The following is an 18,658-nucleotide window of genomic DNA, read 5'->3' on the forward strand; positions in this document are numbered from 1 at the left end:
CTGACATCAATTTGGAGAAGTAATAGAATATTAAAAAGAATGTTATTGAAAGCTGTGATAGAAATAGAATGAAAGTGCAAGAATACAGTGTGCAAGATCAGGAAAATGTGGAGGCTCAGCAATTATAATCAAGAATAAAAAGCCTGCCACTGTGCAAAGGTTTCTTGATCAGAAGGGAACTATTATCTGCTGTGTGATAGATAAGTTAAAATTATACATGCAATTTGAGGAGTCTTTACATGGTTGTTTACAGCAGAAATTGTTGACTTTTAAAAAGCCAATATTTGACCAAATCCGGAGTACTTTAAACCATTCTGGTAAGCAATCATTTCAAGGAAAAACTCTGCGATAATTGAAATGAAAAGCCAATCTTCTAAGAAACTATAAAATTATGGCTTGTGGTGCATTTCTGTCTCTAAATATTGTGATAAATTAAATACCAGTCAAAAGGTATATCTGCGTTAACAGTCAAATTGTAGTAAACTCGTTATCAGATAATTTCTACTTGTTCATAAATTCTAGCTGCAGCGAGTGCGTTGCTCTGCAATAAGCAGACGGGAAAAGTGAAGACAAAATTTAATTCCTCCAGGAATGGCACTTCTGCAGCCTGTTCCAGCACCTCACCACTCTCTCAATGAAAGATTTCCCCCTGACATCCAACCTAATTTCCCTACTGCTGGTTTTATCTCAGGGAAAAAGCGTGGTGAGAGACAGAGAAGTGATGAATGCAGCCTGCTAAAGGACTGCTGTCCCTGAATTCAATGCGAGATCTGCTTTCCCTTTTGTTGACATTAGAAGTCTGAAAAGCGGAGCAGGAAGTGAACACATTAGCAGTTGGTAAGCAAGTATTACGTACCGAGATGCTCATTACACTTACCAACTCTACCATTTAGGAAACAAATGTAACCTCAGCTGAAAAGTGCTATGTATGCTGAATCCAGTAACTGGGCTTAGCCACGCCTTCACAAAATGCCTTCATGAAACCACGACAGACCAGGAACTTCACTCACATGTATTTTTGTGAAAATCTTTTCTTCACTGTATGCAATTCGATAATTTACTAATTTCACTTACTGTTGAAAGAAACAAGTAAATCTATTGCTCTTCCTACTGAGAAGCAAATCACGTATTCTTTAAAGAGGATGACAGTGAAATTCTTGATTGGTTGAAGTAAGTCTCAATCCAAATCTGACCTGTGCACCCTCTTTTTAAATTCACTTTTGCTGCTTACCGTGTAACACGTACAAGGAGGTCTGCTATATGACTGAAAGAAAAGCAGACTCTACAGAATGAGATGCAGTCTTTAATTCCTTCACTCCATGTTCATCCCCCATAGTCAGTCCTCTAGGCAAACACTGACATTTATATGGATGGTGCAGGTTATGTTCATCACGCGTTTAATTACATGTGAGACAACTCATGTTTTAAATTGGATTATCCCTGCAGTATAACCTTTTCTTTTTTTTTTTTTTTTTTAATGACCTTGCTGGATATTTGCTTTTTGCTGCTACTGGCCAACTAAAGGACACCATATTAGAGAGAAAGAAAACTAGTGGGATGGGGGCAAGCATCTGCCATCAGTAGTAACATAATTAAGTGGAGAAGAATTCTGTTACATTCTTACCATAAAATTTATATTCTTACCATATAAAATTTATATTCTTACCATATAAAATGTATCTGTTCATCTGATTTAGCATGGCATCAGCAAGTGAATGGAGAACAGCAAATATGTTTAGGAAATCTTAATCCAAAGGGATTTTTTTTCTTGTTTCAAGTACGTGTATTTATATCTTAGAAATTGCAGTAGTCTTTAAGGATAGAGTTGTGAATTTTATCAATGTGAAAATATCAATGGGTATGTCCTAATGTGACGAGGATTTTATTCAAGATACTACTTAAAGGTTGAAATGCTCTTTTATATTTCAGTTTTCTCTTATGATCCCAATGTTAATCCACCAGGGAGATGAACACAGTGTAGGGAGCTCCCTTATGCGTGCAGCTGACTGCGCACAAATTTTGAGCATGGACATCTGCTCTGCCATGAGTTACAAAGAAATCCCAGTGATAAATACTGTGCAGAACAGGCTTTGTTGAACTTTGTGTTGTTCGTTAGCAATACCTCTTTATGTATATATACTTTCTTATTTGTAGCATGTGAATATTATATACAATAACTTTTTAAGTGAGCGGAAGGACTCAGTACTACTTCTCCATGCTTATCTTTTATGTGTAACCGGAGAGAAAGCTGCTTTGATGTATAAATATTCCTGTATTCCAGGCATGACTTGAATTTGCAACACCTTAGCTGGTGCAAAGAGCCCTGCTGGGTCCCTCTCACAGCTTTCCTGTAGGCAGGGGGAAGAGTGGCTCTGCTCTGGGGAGCTCCGTATGAGCTGTGTGTGTTTGTTTTGTTTACTGTTGTGGCACAGTAGGCTTTGAAAGGCAACCCATAGCACTGTGACACAACTGGAAGGAGATTATTAGTGTGCCTGACAGAAGGAAAGAAAATGATTTTTGCATCACATTCTTGCATTACTGCTCACTGCCACTGACTAAGGCTGTGCTACAGCCTGTCAAGTGTGTTTAACTACAGCAAAATAGCAACTGCTCAGGACTTGAAATCTCTAGGGTTAGAAACCAGGCTGAATGTTGTGAATTTTAATTGAGCTACTGCTTCCGGAAGCCCACGACGTCTTGTGAATTCAGGTTAACAGGCAGTGTAGTTCTCAGTGAAGAACTATCTTGTAGAAAGTTGCAAGAAAGCAGATAAGAGAGTGGAAAAGTAGTGTTTGTGTGGATTCCATACTGCAGTACTGCTACTGGACACCTTTGAATGTGGGAAGCTGAAATATGAAGCCAAATATGCTGTGGGTAGACATTCAATACTTTTGTAGTTCTTTAGAAATACCACCCATGTGTAACACGAATAGGTTTAATATTCACAAGCTTTTCTCTATTATTTACTACAAATTTGCATTTGCATCTAGATGAGCACATAACTGGCCAAAACCTGGAGTTCTATGGCCAGGTCTGGCTCCTCAGTACAAGAGAGACGTGACCATACTGGAGAGAATGTAACCAAGGGTCATCAAGATGCAGAAGGCACTGGAAAACTTCTCATGTAGGGGAGGGTGGGAGGGCTGATGATGCTCATCCTGGAGAAGAGGAGGCTTATGGGGTTCTCACTGATGACCATAAACACCTGAAGGGTGGGTGCAAAGAGGATGGAGCCATGATCCTTTCAGTAGTGCCCAGTGCCAGGACCAAAAGCACTGATTGCAGACTGGAGCACAGGAGGTTCCCTCTGACCATCAAGCAGCACTTCAGTGCTGTGTGGGTGCTGGAGCCCTGGCACAGGCTGGGGGGCTGTGGGGTCTCCTCCTTGGAGATCTCCAAAGGCCTCCTGGATGTGGGCCTGGGCACCCTGCTCTGGGTGGCCCCACTGGGGCAGGGCTTGGGCCAGAGGGATCCAGAGGTCTCTGCCAGCCTCGGGCAGTCTGTGGCTGTAGCCACAGAAAACACAGAATCACAGAATTGCCAGGGTTGGAAGGGACCTTAAGGATCATGAATCTCCAACCCCCCTGCCACACGCAGGGCCACCAACCATTCCACCTAATGCTAGACCAGACTGCCCAGGGCCCCATCCAATCTGGCCTTGAACACCTCCAGGGACGGGGCATCCACAACCTCTTTGGGCAGCTGTTCCAGTACCTCACCACTCTCTCCGTAAAGAATTTCCCCCTGACGTCCAACCTATATCTCCCTTCCCTCAGCTTAAAACCATTTCCCCTTGTCCTGCTCTCACTCACTTTCAAAGAGTTGATTCCCCTCCTCTTTGTAGGCTCCCTTTAGGTACTGAAAGGCTGCAATGAGGTCACCCTGCAGCCTTCTTTTCTCCAGGCTGAACAAGCCCAGCTTTTTCAGCCTGTCCTCATAGGGGAGGTGCTCCAGTCCCCTGATCATCTTCGTGGCCCTCCTCTGGACCCTCTCCAACAGCTCCCTGTCTTTCTTGTACTGGGGGCTCCAGACCTGGACGCAGTCTTCCAGATGGGGCCTCACAAGAGCAGAGTAGAGGGGAACAATCACCTCTCTGTCCCTGCTGGCCCCCCCTCTTCTGATGGAGCCCAGGATCCCATTTGCCTTCCAAGCCACAAGGGCACACTGCTGGCTCATGTTAAGTTTTTTGTCTACCAAGACCCCCAGGTCCTTCTCCACAGGGCTGCTCTCAAGGACCTCTCCTTCCAGTCTGTAGGGATGCTTGGGATTCCTCCGGCCCAATGCAAAACTCTGCACTTTGCCGTGTTGAACCTCATCAGGTTCACCCAGCCCACCTTTCCAGCCTCTTGAGGTCCCTCTGAATGGCATCCCTTCCTTCAACTGTGTCAACCACACCACTCAGCTTGGTGTTGTCAGCAAACTTGCTGAGGGTGCACTCGATTCCGTCATTGATAAAGATGTTACAGAGCACCGGTCCCAAGACAGACCCCTGGGGGACGCCGCTCGTTACCAGCCTCCACCTGGACATGGAGCCATTGATGACCACCCTCTGTCTGCGGCCTTTCAACCAGTTTCTTATCCATCGAGTGGTCCACCCATCAAATCCACATCCCTCCATTTTGGAGAGAAGGATGTGGTGGGGGACCATGTCAAAGGCGTTGCTCAAGTCCAGGTAAATGACATCGGTCGCCTTTCCCTTGTCCACTGATGCCGTCACTCCATCATAAAAGGCCACCAGATTGGTCAAGCATGACCTTCCTCTGGTGAAGCCGTGCTGGCTGTCACGGATCACACGCCCTTTCCTCATGTGATCAAGCATGTCATCCAGGATGATCTGTTCCATGATCTTCCCAGGCACAGAGGTGAGACTCACCGGCCTGTAGTTCCCGGGGTCCTCCTTGCTCCCTTTCTTGTAAATGGGAGTGACGTGACCCTTCCTCCAGTCATCCGGGACCTCACCTGACAGCCACGACTTCTCAAATATGATGGAGAGCGGCTCGGCAACCACCTCAGCCAGCTCCTTCAGAACCCTGGATTGGACAGGCTAGACTACTTGGTGCTAAAGGAATAGCGATGAAAATTATAGCAAGCTGCTTTATGAAATCCTGAGAAAATAATAGCTGGGGTGTGCTGGTGACTGTTTTACTTACAACACAGTCAATTTTCCTGAACTGTTGCATCCTTGCTGCAATCCTTCCTACTCAGCTGCACAGAAAAATGTTGTGTGTCACAGTGAAATCAAGTCTTTGCCTCCATTGGAAAAGCTAGCTAGTAGTTCTACACATTAGCATGCCAGGTAAAGAAAATCCAACAATCCCACTGCCAGCCAAGGAAAAATAAGTAACGGTCATGGTTCTGACAACATGGAGAAACAGGAAGTGTGAGAGGAAGTACTGCAAATTTATAGAATGTGAATAACTGAAGTTTGGTAGACACAGTGGTGAATGTGAATCAAAATTACTAGCAATCTTAAACATCTGTTGAGAGTTGGGACCTGGGTCTCTGCTATTCCTCCTTGCTGTCTCATACTACTGTAGCCTACTTGCAGCTGCCCGAGACAACTGCTGCTCATGAACTGTCTGTACATGTCAAATTACAGAACTACTGTACATTTCAAATAATGTATCATTGAAATTAAGACTGTTTTTCTTGGTATTCAGTGAGAATTTATTGATGGAAATGAGAATGTCAGTAATATGAATCAAGGTGCTGTGATAGACTGACAGCTGGCTAACTGTGCAAATGGAACAAAGGAACAGTTCTGAAGCTTTTTGCTATGTTTCTAATCTGTTACATGTATTTTCTTGTGCTTTTCTTTTTTTTTCTCAGCACCAGAAAAGACAATATAGACAAATATAATCAAAGACAGTTTTGGAGAACAGTTTGATTCATTTACTTTCTTCGTTTACTTTTTCTCTTTTCTAAGAAATTCCTCAGTGTTTCTTAGATAATTTCTTTTGTAGGCCCTGGCCTTTATGACTGGATGATGCAAAGGGGAAAAGGCTTGGAAAACTGAGTAAGTACATTAAAGTGCACAACATACGAATGCTGAAGAAGCCCCAGAGCTTACACAGCAAGAAGGCTTCCTTGGGTACAAGAATGTGCAGCTAAACCTAATAGAATTAGGAGCTGGAGCATGAGTATTGACTGGCTGCAGACAATCACTAGTACTACTTATCATGCCTGTACCAGAGCTGTGATCCCTACCATCCCTGCTGCAGTGAGAAAGTAATAACAAATGTGGAACGAAGCATAAAATACCCATTCCATTTATTGCTCTCCTGCTGTGTATTCCAATGCAATGTTATAATAAGTTGTGATATAAATAAGGTTGTTAATGAGGAAAAAAACATAGTATACTCTTATAAAGCCAAACACTTAGCAAACTATTATTAAATTCACAGCAAGCTGATCAGAAAAAAAAGCTTCATCTTTTTTGTGTCTATGTGAAATTAGAAGGCAATACTGAGAGAAGTTAACTAAGAGGAGAATATCATACAAAGCATTAATTTATCTCTGATCAAAGTATCTGTGCCGCTCTAATTAGCTCAAGTGTTCTAGCTTTTGAAAATGGAATTGCTTTTCTAGCTTAGAATGTGATATTTCTAATACTCTAGTGCCTAATCGGCATAGCAGAGAGAAAGGTGAACTCTTAACTGAAATTAAAGTAAAATTCATATGAAGAGCACAGCTCTCCCATTACCACCATGCTGCCTAATCTTAGCTGATCCCATTTTCCAGCCTGATTTCTTTCTGTGGACCAGCACCTACATGGTATAAATAATGGTGTTCACTAAAAAGAAGTATTGAGAAATGATCTATTTAGAAAATATCTCTCCTGCACCTGAACTCATTGTGAGCCAAGAAAGCAGCTTGCACTGTGGAACTGGAAGCCCCCACAGGGTGTCCCCTTTGCAGTCAGTATGTGTGAACTCCGTCTGGCCTCCTGTATTTTCTTGGGAATTTTAGGAGAGTTCATTTCCTGTGGAAGTCAATGGCTGTGTGTGGCTCTGCTTGACTGACAGCAGTAAATTTGTTGGACTTCAGCTCTGGATGAACCCAAAGGTGTGCACATCTCAGCCTTAAGAAAATAGTGCTTGAGTTCAGAAAGCCAGTACTTTGAAGGTTAGTGCACTGGCCTAGAGAAATGTCATCTTCTGATTTAAGCTCTTCTTAGGATCTAAAATAAAGCAACTCCATTTAACATATAAAATGCTACGGTCTTGTGAGCCTTTCAAAACTGAACCAGCCCCTGGCAGCACATGACAGGGCAAGCCTTCCTCCAGCCCACACTTGTCACCCTTTTGTTTAGCATAATACTCAGGAAGCCAAACGTAGCCTTTCCAGCACAGAATAGCTAAATAAACTGGATGCAGAGAGTCAAGCAGGTGTTTGAAAGCTCACAGGCCTCCCAGCTCAAGGACAGACAGCCCTTAACGTGCGTTTGCAAACTGTGTCCTTCTTTCCCAAGGCAAAGAGAAGGCATGTTTTAGAAAGTTTTTACCACTTTATTTCACGTATATTTCAATTGCATTCCTTGCTCTGATCAGATTGGCACAAAACTGTTGTGTGGTGCCTTTTTTTGCTTTTTCCTTCGTTCGTTCCAGTAGCATGAAACCTAATTTTCATTATCTGGAAGTTCATGCACGATAACTTGAAAATGTTTTTAAAAATGGCAAAAAAATGCCAAAATGCTCTTTGATTAAAAATGCTGTGTTTGAAAGGACCAGGGTAGTAAGAACATAAACATCTCATACAGTTAGTAACAGTAGTTAAAGGGCATTTGAAGGCCCTTGAAATCTAGCTTTTCCACTGTGATCTAGGCACGGTGCAGTATGGCAATTTTTGCTTTTTTGGCTGTGACTGTATGATGGCTTTTATGGAAACACAATTGTAAGTTCAGTCTGTAGCTGATGAGCCTCCTGCAGTGCTAGGAATAGGCAAATTTCATCATCAGTACCAGCACTGACAACAAAAAGAAGATAGCCACTTGTGGGGATTCTACTACTATAGCTTTCTCTCAATTAGCATTCATTAAAATGTTTTTTAGATAAGTAATTTATATGTAGTCTTTAAAAAAAAAGTCTCACATTGTCATTTGAATTTATGTAAATGTTCTTGTCTTTCTCAAATTGTAGCCAACTTAAGAGTTTATAAGGGAAAAGTCCTGCTTAACTAATTTAATTTCCTTTTATGACAAGGTTGACCAAGAGAAGCCAATAGATGTGATTTTTTTTTAATTTTTAATTTCAGAAAACTTTTCAGTATTGTCTCTAAGAATTTCCAAAATGTCCAGCATACAGATAGACAAGTACATAATATGAGGGTGGACCTACATCAGGGAGGTAGTCAGACGGTAATGGTATTCAAATTTAGGGCCAGTTTTCTTTACTGTTTTATAAGGCATCTAAATGCAGGACTCCAATGCATACTGAGTTTGCAGACACTAAATAAAGGGGTAGCTGTTGACTCCCTCGCGGGCAGCAAGGCCTTGCAGAGCTATCCTGACAAGCTAGATGCTGGGTACTCATCAGCTGGGTGACTGTCAGAAAAAATTTCTAAATGTATCCATTAGCTCCTTATCTGGAGCTTTTAAAATATTCTTTCAGTGACATGACAGAACAACTGGGACGTGTTTGCTGTACTGAATTACAGGTTACTAGCAGAGATCTTTTGTCAGGAGCTAGTCAAACTTCAACAACATTCAGTATTGTACTCTCAGCACAGGTCTGGGCTTATTGCATCCTGATTCCCCTCGGTCCTTTTTTTTTAAAAAAAAAGGCAGAGAGACAAGCAAACAAGACTCTCAAATACTCTTATTTACTTGCTATTGCATGTCAGCCTCTTGAAGACTCAATCATTTCATCTCACCTTTGCATCCAAGAACATCTTCCTTTGGGTAATCAGAAATTTAGATTAATTACACTAATCAGCTACTCCAGGCTGAAACAATTAGTCAGAACATGCAATATCTCTGGAAATCTGTACGGGATCTTTCCTACTTGATGACTTTAATTCTGTGATCCAGTGCAATAATTATGGAAAAAGAGAGTGCCCTCCATTTGTATTTTCATCTCTGTAGTTCCATATTTCATCTAAGTATCATAGAAACTCTCCCTCCCCCTCCCTCCCAGTTCTGGGGCTAGAAACATTCTTCATCAGGCATTGTTAGCACTTACTGATCTGCAGGGTTTTCTTGTTTTCTGTTATCTCACAACTTTAAAAAATGCTTATAAACAGTTACTGAACATTTAACTAAAGTGCATTTCTGTTAGATTCAACACAGGAGGATGCTGAGAAGCTCTTCTACAAGTCTGGCTATTGGAGTGACGGGTCTATGTGTGGCAAAATAGGTGTAGCTTGTAGAGCTTCTAAGGGGAACTAAGTCGTAGAAAACACCAAGATCAGTGTGAACAGTTGGTGAAAACTGACATGTCTTAGTGTGCTATAAGAACGCAAGGAAATATTTCTGCTGGTTGCTTTTTTCTTCAACTATTGGTGTCTCACCTAGAGATATTCTGACTTCACAAGGACCTGGAGGCTTATCTGGTCCTGTGCCTTGTCTTCAGTATGCTGTGGTTTGGTCTGTAGTAATGTAGAAGAAATCTTAAAATTAAATCCATTCTTCTGTGACATTCAGCTAGCATAGTACTGCCATCATCTTCTTTGTCAGGAAGCTTTGAAATTGATTTTCAATTTGTATATCTGCCTGCCATCTGCTTCCTTCCATCCAAAGGATGTTAAAGGATTAGCACGTTTTCTTCAAGCCTACAGACTACAAATGGCAATTGCTGAATGACTCCGACTGATCTTCCAAGAGAGCAGTTATAGTCATTCCAACCAGAAATGGCAGTTCTTCCATTCCCAAGTCACTATATTGCTGGTAGGTGACTTGTTTGTGCAGCAGCAATCAGAATGGCTGCAGCCAGACTAGAGAACAAGATATTGCAATGCTTTAGACATGAGATAATGAGATTCTTGACAAGAATTTGGCATGTGGATAATTAAAGTGATTAATTTTTGATGTAGTGGTATTACAACTCGAAATAGGGAAGAGAGGTAGTAAAGGAAACCAATCAAATTTCTCAGTATAGTCCCACTGATCTAGCTTTGAATTCCTTAAAAGGATTACACACTAGTTTAATTAAATCGTTTGCTCTCCCTAACGTTGCTTAACAATTTTTAGTATCTCCCTAGATTTCTAACATTACAGAGCAGTGAGTTATGAGTCAGATTACTTTCTGTGTTGAGTTTTAAACATGAGCCATGAGTCCCTGAAATCCTTTGTTGTTTAAGCAGAATACATTTAACTTTAGTCATCCATTTCATAAGTCTTTTGATGAATAAGGTCATTAAAATTAACACAATATTAAAATAGCTGGTCTCAGTAATTATAATGTTTAACCACGGTTTCTCGCAAGATTAAGCTCTCTGTTCATTTTATCTTCCAATCCAAGAACTTTAACAAAGCTTATTTATAGCAGCCTGAAGCATTGTAGCAGGGTATAGCTTAAGGCAGCCACAATATTCCTGTGTTAAACCTCTGTAAGTGAGACCAGTTACATCATATGTTTCTATGGTTAAGTAATGTTTGATGCTCTCTTCTTCACTCTTCATCTCATATTTAAATATGTTGCTTGGTTTTTCAGTAACCGTTTAAAAAAATATTTCAGTCCTTCCTAATGCTAATATGTATTTTCTTTGATACTCTCATTAAGTTTTCCATTAACAAATTTTACCTGTCACATATTCCACCTACCCGTGAACTGAGTCACTGTATGTTGACATGTACAGTGTGATGGGTTTTATGTAAGAAGAACCAAAAGTTTTGTGCATAATAAAATAGGGGTTGAGATTATATTTCTGGAAAAAAGTTTTCTCTAAAAACATATTGCCAGGTTTCCATTCTAGCTTAATATGGTGCCTGTGCGTAGTGGAACGAGAACTGTGGGTAGAACATCATCCTCTTAACAGAAGTTAATATATTTATTGTCCTGTATTTAAATGGACCTCTGTTGTAAGCTGTTGTTGTATTTAGTGAACACTGAATGCAAGTAGCTCTAGGGAAAAAGCAACTTGCATATGAACAGGATGAAGGTGGGAGTTACTTAACTACTGTTGAATTAAAGTTGGCAGTTCATAAATCCCTTCGAGTCTGGGTTTTTGACTTTCTTCAGTGGAACACTGGCTAATAGGAAAGCATGTTGGTACAAGATGCTTGGCACGGCTTCTTGCACACTTGCTTGTGTTTGTGCTTCACTCACTGCCTGGTTGAATAACAGGGTGGTTTAATGGAAAACACTTCTTTGATGCAATGCCTGTATTAACCATTCTTGTAGAATGAGAATGCTGGAAGCCTTTGGGTATCCTGAGTTTTCATGGTGTGTGCAACACTGTAGGAGTCCCAGTGTATAGGACAAGCAAGCCCCCAGCTTCGCTTGAGGGATTTATCGAAAATCCTTTCAAATATCAGAAACACAAAATAGAAAGTATATTGTTAACAGCATGTTTAACATAACGACCACTTTTACTGACCTGAGGATTGTCGTAGCTGATCTCTGACAGCTGCTCAGCTTTTTAACTTCACCTGTAGCCACCTACCTACAAGAATTTACACAGGTTTTCCTCTGCTCCTATTAGCATTTCATCAGCCTCAAATGGGAAGTCTTGTTTCCTTCAGCACCTGTTTAATTGTCCCATATCTTCTGAAACCGGGAACTAGAATTTCTGTGAGAAATCATAATTTCTGCCACTTTTCTTTAGGACGGCTTATGATTAGAATTTCATTTGAATGCCCTAGTTTGCATATTTTTGGCTCAGGCTGTTTTTAATTGTGACTGCTTTCTGAAGAAAAATTTATAAGTCATACTGTAAGATCTCCCCAAAGTGCAGTTTTCTTACTGGATGCATCAGCATTCTTTCTCTGTGAGCACTGTAAAAAGGTGAAATGTGGCAATACAAAGAATAAAAGCTGTAAGAGTTGCCATGCTATTTCTACAGAAACCCCTCTGGAATCGCTCTGTACTGCCTTGTTAGATACTTTCTAGTGCAGTTCAGGTCTCTCCAATCTTCTTTATATTCTATTTATAAAATATTTTGAAAATAGTAGAATCAGTTTTTGGGTGAAGTTTTTTGGAGACACTCTAGAACTTTCTGCTGTTTTGTCCATAATATCTTCTGTAATCCTTCTCTTAGCTGAGACGAGTAAATTCTTCAGAGCAGCGCGAACTGCAGCACGCTGTGAGCTCATTTACCTAATGGTGGCCATTTCAGAAATTGCTGGCAGCTAATCTTCAGAAAGTTAATCGGTCAGAAATGAATGCACCTAATAAATAAATATCACACTCCCTTATGCTTGAAAGAGTCAGAAATGACCCTAATCTGATTTAAAAAAAAAAAAAAAAGAGTGCTTCCAAGAAGGGAAGAGTGCATAGATGCCATCACTAATTCGATAATGCTCTCCTGTGTTTTTAACTGACCCACCCTCTTGCTGCGTTTTGTTGTTTTTCCCTTCTGATCCTTCCAACTTGAATTTCAAAAGCTATTACACATCTAAAAAGGTAATGTCAGCTTACCCCCTTCATCACTTAGTGCTGGCTTTTAAGTCTGCTGTTCCAAATACATTATAAATTTTAAAAAGTTAATTTAAATTTTTGTTTCTTTTTCATTTCACTCATGCTTGAAGTTCAGAGAGAGAATATTTTCTCTTTCATATAGGATCTTTCCTCCTCCCATTCCTTCAGAAATGTCCTGAATATGCTGTACTGCTGGAATGGTTTTAGAATTGATCCCACTTCAAACAACAGTTTCAGGTTTTGCTGGACGTGACTTATGGTGGTTATTGCAAAAGAAAGGAAATACACTAAATTCAAAATACTTTTAAATAATTGGGCAATTTTCTCTTTCATGGGACTTTGCCATGTTAATTAACATCCTGCAGGACACAGCTGTGCATGTTATTCAAATGTCTGTTCTGCAGAAGTAGGTGTATTTTTAATACAGATGACCTAAATCCATCCAATCTGAATGCTTCCAGATTTTGGAGATATTAAATCCATGTTCATGCATCAGGCATTGGTGTGAACGTTACATTAACCATGGAACAGCATTTGTTTACACTGAAGAACGATCTTAGCTAATAAGGGAAGTCAGCAGAATCCAGAGGTACACAGATTCGGTAGAGCAGGCTGATGTCTGCCTAAAGATTAAAAACACAAGTTAGCTTTCTCTCTTTTACATTTGTGACTATTCCTGTGTGTAGGTACAGAAAAAGATAAGCAGTTTCCCTTTGGAAAAAAAAAAAAAAAAAAAAAAAAGGTGTTTTTTTTTTAATGCTTTAGATCATAGAATCATAGAATGGCTTGAGTTGGAAGGACCCCAAGAATCATCAAGTTCCAACTCCTCTGCCACAGGCATGGCTACCAACCTCCATATCTCCAGGGCCCCATCCACTGTGATTTTGAAGTTAAGATGGGAAAATTAGAAAACTAGTAAAAATTCACTAAAACTAGCTGTAAGTTGTTGTCAATTTGTTCTTAAAGAAGGAATCCAGTGGGAGCCACTGGCTGCATTCTGATTTGTTTCTTGTTTTTCCATCAGTCTTTATTCTTATGCCTTACACGTTTCAAATGCACCCAAGTGATTTGGAACCTACATGCTGTTTTTTCAGAGGACTGTAGTGTCCCTGTGGTGTTGAAAATGTTGTCAGGAATGTCTCATTTTTTTCCAAAAAGACCTAGGATAATCACTTCTAGGTTGCTAACTTAATTTGGGCCTTAGAGAAACATTTTCCCAAAGAAACTGATGATAAGAGGGACAAAGTTGCAGTGATGGCTGTGGTTACTGTATTAGTATAGCTGGATAAATCAGTGTAGATAAGCAGTGCTGAAAAGTGCTGAATTTGAGATAATTTAAATGTTGTTTATCTTTATATATGCTTCACCATATTACTGTTCTACCTTCTCACAAAACAATTTTCACTCGGAAACTTTCTCTTCCTTTTCAAAAACCTCCCATTAATGTGAACTGGATCCTTTTTATCTCACTGTAATATTAATGTTATTTCAAGTTGGAATAGGTTCTGTAAGCAAGTGGATTTAGTATAACTCTTGAAATCAGTAGCATTAAATTACCCCATTAGGATTTTGATGCAGTCATAAATAGCAAAATAAGCCATCAGTCTTCTGCCTCATTTTTCTAAAATCTGGGACATAATAAAATTGAAATGGCTGAGTTGGGCCTTTTGCTTAACTCAATTTTCTTGAGAAAAACAAGAAAAGAATTGGAGTACCACTATTAAATATCAAATTGAAATTAATTCTGCTTGCTTTTCCTTTTGGGTGGCTTTTTTTCCATTACAGACATTTTAGAAATGAAAAATATTGGTAAGAAGAAGTTAAAGGATTGCAAGAAATTTGTAAGTCTTTTATTGAAACCTAAACGTACTTTTCCATTTTCACCTGTGGTCTAAGACAAATTTGCCCTCAGGGAGCTGATGGCCTTACAAATGCATAGCTTTAAATTCCAAATAGAATCCATAAGTTGTCTGAGTAATAACAGTAACTAGCTCTTGGGCTTTTATTTTAATATGGTAGTGTTATTTCAGTCCCTGAAGTAGGACTGAATGTGGTTCTGCACATGTGCAGACAGTTTCTATGTGCACAAGAGTTCCATCTATTTCTGGTGGGAGTGGGGGAAAAAAGTCATTGTCTTCACCTTAACTGTGAATATGCCATGGGCCCGGAGGATGTTCTGAAAACATCTGGGCCCATGGACATCTGTCGCATCTTTTCGACAGCTGCTCAGTCATCAGGAAGGTATGTCTTTGAGTGAAAGGCATTCATTTCCGATTGGCAACTTTCTAATATTGTTTAGCTTATAAAAATGAAAATAAACACAAAAACTGAAACCAAGAAGCCATTACCCTCTAACTCTCTTTTACTTGATTGCTTCTTCTTAATAAAATCCAGTCATCCCAGAGGAATTTAGAATTCTAGCAGATGCACTACATGATTACTACCTACAGGAGCAATCACTTATGGTGCATCACCTGCAGACCAAAGAACCATTTATTACCAAGGATTTAGTTGCACGTAGCATATTCTTGTGGCAAGATACACACACACACACACACCTAATTTATACATGTGTAAATATATGCCACTTATGTTAGGAATGGGAAAAGCTCAGTTCAGATTATAACTTTCAAAAAGGAGTTTGAAGTGAAGATTTTGTGGGTTTTGTTCAACCTTGTCTATTTGTTACAATTCTGTGTTACTATTTGCTGTGTGCAGTAGAGGATTATTATCGTCAGAAAGTGTGCTGATGTCCTGGATTTAAGAAACTGATGTGGGGATCCACTAGCAAGGGTTGCTTCCTTGTGTGCCCTGCATGCAGGTGCAGCTGATGGCTTCTAGGGCACAATGAAATGCTGGCTATTGCTGGGATTCATTTTATCTGTAGAGATTTGCCATTCTCTATTTCATGTTAATTGATTACTTTTAAATGGTGCCAGATGTGTTTAGCAAAATGTACTCATGTCTGCAGATCTCGATGTTAAAGCCAGGAGCCAGTTGCAAGGTATGCAAACCAGTACTTCACATAGGACTGGGGGAGAAAAGGAAGGTGAAACAACATGGAATACTCCAGATCCTGAAACCATGTGAAAGATAAAGCAAATGCTGTTACTATGGGAAAATCTGGCAGTTTAAATTGCTTCATCTGGAGCAGTCCCTACTGCATCAGCTGAGGAAAGCCCAAATGCATTGCTTTCCCTTTGAGTACTGCTTCTCCTAGCAAAACGTGAGGAGGAAATGGAGTAGGCTTAAGTTAAAGCACAAAAAGGTTATGTGAAGCCATTGGTAGGAGAATCATTATCAAAGGTATGAATGTGAACTTCATTCCTTTGTTGTTAGTTAATCTGCTAATATAATCCTTGTCAGGGATGTACTGTTAAAGTGCAGTGTGGAATTTAACCTGGAAAGCCTGTACAGCTTGCCCACAGGCAGTACCTGGGGGACTTGAACTGCTCAGGTGCTGGGCCAGTGCCCTGATGGCAAGATGGTATTTCTTTCTGCTTTCTGCATGGCATCCTTTCCAGAGCTGGGAACACAGAATTTGGGTCTGTGCAGAGTATTTGCAGTGGAGTGACTGTTGTGCTTTCAGGTACCCGGGAGCCTGAGTACTATCCACAACTGAAACACAAGTTCTGTGCTGAAAGAGATTAATGAGGCAGCCCAACTGAAAGCATTTCCAAAAAGTGACTTTCACAACTATTCTGGATTCATTAGAAAATGTTAACATTATTCCTTTGACTTGGAGTTATTTTTCTCCTTAGTGAGAATACATGAAAATGCGCTACATGCAGGAATATCTGAATATTTTTGATTAGAGATGATATATGTGAGATCAAATCCTGCTTACCCCACTCCTGCAGCAAGCCCCATTGAATCCAAATGGGAATGCCATAGTGAATAACGGAAGCAGGATTGGTCCTGTATGTGCTATTTTTGTATTTCATTTTCCTCTTGATTTCTGTTTCATTTCTAATTAACGGAGTGCACTGATTAAATCACAAACTGATTAATTCATCTTTCATTACTGGCTCGAGATTCTAATGTACTGTTGCCCATCGCTAGGATAGTTATAGAAGTTTTGATTTATAAAGGCAAATATTTTCTGTTTTTGATATCATTTGTGATCAAGAAATGATACAAACAAATTTGTCTGAGGTAATAACATCCTCATGTTTGCCATTACTAGACAACGCAGCATAAAAGCATTTGGGATAAAGGAAGAATGGAATTCTAAGTTCTTCTGAAGTATATTAAGCTCTGTGAGCTGCTTAGAGATGTCAAGTACAGACACTGGAGATGTACTGAAATAAAGTGGGAAGCACTGTACTTTCACATAGCTGCCATCAAGATGGTGACAGAACCGAGTCAGCCCCGCGGGAAACGACTCTATGGATTATTTGCTGTTCTTCTTTCCTAGCTGCTGAAGCCTGAAGCTTTAAAATGTTCTGTCCGCTAGGTCTACTGAATTTCCTAGTTATCCTAGCAGCTTTGCATTGTAACATTCTAATGAAAAGCAGCAAACTTAACTTGTGCAGTGTCAAACTGGTAGAAAGCGATGCTGCTTTTGCAAACATCATTTACTTAGCAGTGCATTGTGTCAGCATTATTCCAGAAACATCACATAACTATGATAATCTTCATAGGATGGTACAGGATGGCTGGTTGGTCACCTTGGAAAGATATTTGCTGTCTGCCTGCTAGAAGCACATGCCCTTGAACAGATGCTACAGTAGCATCTCCCAAACATTCAGAAAAAATATAAAGCTCATCAGTGGTGTGGTATTAACAGCTCTTTATTTGTCCAGTAGAAGCCAATGTCGTACTTAATACACAAGCCATTCATTCCAATAATGAAGGTTTAAAATATTCAGCAAATCACAGAATATTTTTAGCGCTACCATAGGAAAAAGTCATCTCACAAAAATACTGAGCATTCAAATATAGTTTTTATTTGCAAATGCAGGTCCTGATTCCATTCCCATTTTGATAAACAGGGACTAAACCTGGAAAGAAGACATGCATTTGCCGTAAGAGAGGATTTTAACACTACTGATGTTCTAGTTACCTCTTTGCAGCCAAGTTTTATGACATGGCTTATTGCCTATAATGTGGAATACCAACCACAAGATGTCCTCCCAAGAAAATGGTTTCTTGTGAGCTCTTTAGGCACAGGCAGTTATTCAGTGAACCTGCACAAAGTCGTGTTTCTCCTTTTTGGGCATCCAGTGGTTTTGAGCAACTAAAATTAGGCTTGTGGCAGTGCTTCAGATTTCCTAAAATATTTGAAGAGCCGTGTGGCTGCTTTAACTGACCTGTTTCATGAGTAACATTTTGAGGGTATTCTAATCTTAGAATTATTTGACCAAGTATGATTAAAGGTTAGCAGGCAAATCCTGCAAAAACCATAGGAGTAGATTATTTTATTTTTGTTTGGAAAGTACTTGCTGAAACAAAGTGGAAAATTTCCTCTTTTACAGCAAAATGGATTTGCTTACTCACTATTACATCCAACCGTAGCTTTCCCATCACCCAGCAGTATTAAGATACCGGAAGACAATTAGATATTGTCACACCAAAGTGATCTGCTACAGAACATTACTATGTAAAGTTGCTTTGGAAACCAAATGTGAGAGTAACATTTGGGAATTTCATAGCAAGAGCGGTCTTAAGAGCTGTCAGCAATAACTTGCCCAGTGTTCAGTGCTCACAAACTCAGTGAAAATCAAAAGTAATTAGCAGTTCTCAGAGCGCCCATTACCCCAGGGACTTGCACCTACGATGTAACCCTATTTCTATCCATACGTTATGCCTACTCTTCTCTGCTGGGGTCAGCTCATTTCCTTGGGAACAAAACTCAGCTTTTCCGTGTTCTCTCTTTTTTTCTTCTTCTTTTTTTCCCCCAAAACTGCTATAGTAATCTTAATGCTGTTCTGATGGGGAGCAGGTACTCAGGCCTCAACCAGACAGGCTGTGTATAGCAGTTACCTGATGGTAACTCAGAAACGAGTGATTAAGGCTTATTTGCAGCACAAGTTATGCAGAAATAGTCTGGTGACAGTGTTCAGCATTTAAGAGAGAATATG

General features: G+C 40.0%; 1 protein-coding gene across 16 annotated transcripts in view; it reads left to right on the forward strand.

The window, feature by feature from the left end:
• Positions 1-18,658, forward strand: part of LOC116237657 (uncharacterized) — a 308,029-nt gene that overhangs the window by 95,299 nt on the left and 194,072 nt on the right. Inside the window, exon 5 of one of the 16 annotated variants that reach the window (XR_016471549.1) lies at positions 5,964-6,016. The exons of the other annotated variants lie outside the window; for them this stretch is intronic. The gene's annotated coding sequence lies outside the window, so the exon portion shown is untranslated. The remainder of the gene's footprint in view (positions 1-5,963; positions 6,017-18,658) is intronic. 16 annotated transcript variants of the gene reach the window in all.

This window comes from Phasianus colchicus, chromosome 16 (genome assembly GCF_987193195.1).
Source record: "Phasianus colchicus chromosome 16, bPhaCol1.hap1.1, whole genome shotgun sequence".
NCBI lineage: Eukaryota > Metazoa > Chordata > Aves > Galliformes > Phasianidae > Phasianus > Phasianus colchicus.